This window comes from Hesperophylax consimilis, chromosome 8, assembly GCF_061612785.1.
Source record: "Hesperophylax consimilis isolate HC1 chromosome 8, BYU_Hcon_1.0, whole genome shotgun sequence".
Taxonomy (NCBI): Eukaryota; Metazoa; Arthropoda; class Insecta; order Trichoptera; family Limnephilidae; genus Hesperophylax; species Hesperophylax consimilis.
Window position 1 is genome coordinate 11,581,666 of NC_142843.1, and position 1,711 is coordinate 11,583,376.

The following is a 1,711-nucleotide window of genomic DNA, read 5'->3' on the forward strand; positions in this document are numbered from 1 at the left end:
AAAGGTATGTTCGAATCAAATTAGTTCCAATTTTTAAATCGGTCTATTAAAATATCAAATTTTAGGTAGTTAGGTACTTTATTGCTTGCCGGAATTATCCAAACAAACAAACAGTGTTACAATTTTGTTAAATAATTACTTCCAGCTTTGAAAATTAAACTAAAATTCAAAGCAAAAATTCTACAGTTCATTGAACCTGAGTTACAGACAGAGTCACATCCGAAATAATGATAAGTGTTAGGTACGTCCAAAATGTTAAAGATATTAATATGATTTTATTAATTCTTCTATTGTGGAAATTATGGGACGAAATAATATCAACCTACACAGAAAAAAATATTCAAGTTCATACCATTATTAATATTGTTTTTTTTACGATTTATGAAATATAATATTTTTATTGTGTTGAAAACCGATAGCCAAATAAAATGATATATACCTACATTTCCATGTCATACTACAGAGAACTGAGAAGGTACGACGCACACCATTCTCTAGCGCCCTTCATGGGAAAATTAAATTTTTTGAACTTAAAACGAAAAAAAAGTTAATGTGGTTATTCAAAAATAAAACAACTATAAGATAAAAAGTAAAAAAATTAATAAAAAGAAAAAAAAATCTCTCCAGCGGGGAATCGAACCCCGGTCTCCCGCGTGACAGGCGGGGATACTTACCACTATACTACTGAAGATACAATTTCAGCGGCGGAATAGTGTTTATAAGCTGCTTAGTTGCTATGATGAACAGAATGCGTCACTACTGAACAAATTTATTATGTATGTCGATGGTATGTCGTCATAACATTATTTTACTTCTCGGGGGTTTCTTGTAGTGTTCTTCGCTACATACTGTAATATTGTATTTTTTTTTTTCTTCGAAAAGATTTTTTTTATGCGGAAAAAAAATTTGATACCAATACTTTTTAATGTAATACATAAAAATTACATTAAAAACAATTAATTCAAAAACAATGTCTTTGATTTAAAAAAAATCGATAATAGCATATCTATTATAAAATATTTTAAAAATATGTTTTTCCAATAAATTTGTAATATATTTATTTTTTATTTTTTTACAAAGCATGTTATAAATGTTAAAGTTAATAGACATATAAAAAAGAAAAAAACTAGAAGGGTCTTCCATTCAAATTTTAATGGAAACAAATCTGCGAAGCTTGATGCCAAATCATTATTTTGATTAATCTTTATAATGAATTTGTGTACATTATGAATACCAAAATTTAAGGTTTTACTATCGTTTCCCTTGAGTAGAATACAAATAAATATTTTAAAAATACTCAATAAAAAATATAAATGTGAACTACAAAACAAATATTTTTTCAATAGAATATAAAAAAATATAGTAGTATGAACGCGAAAAAGAAACAACTTTTAAAAAATATAGTATTATAGCTAAGATTATCTGTGACAGTTTCACTTGGTAAAACTTTTTTGCTTTCTTATAAAATTATTTACAATATAAATAAAAAAACCAGTTTTGAGCTTGAAATCGAACGTTTCTAGACTCCGTTTGTCAAGCGATTTTAATGCCTATTACCTTAAATACATGGTATACCAAGAATATACACATTTTTGGATTGTAGCTTCCTCTTAAGGAGGAAAAATCAAAAAAGGACTCATCAATATATATATATATTGATGAGTCCTTTTTACACGATGTTTTTTTTCGCCCAGTTTCCACATGGGTCCAC

General features: G+C 27.0%; 1 non-coding gene across 1 annotated transcript; it reads right to left on the reverse strand.

The window, feature by feature from the left end:
• Window positions 1-619: 619 nt before the first annotated feature.
• Window positions 620-691, reverse strand: TRNAD-GUC (transfer RNA aspartic acid (anticodon GUC)). The gene has a single exon. It is a non-coding gene; the product is annotated as a tRNA-Asp (tRNA).
• Window positions 692-1,711: the final 1,020 nt, after the last annotated feature.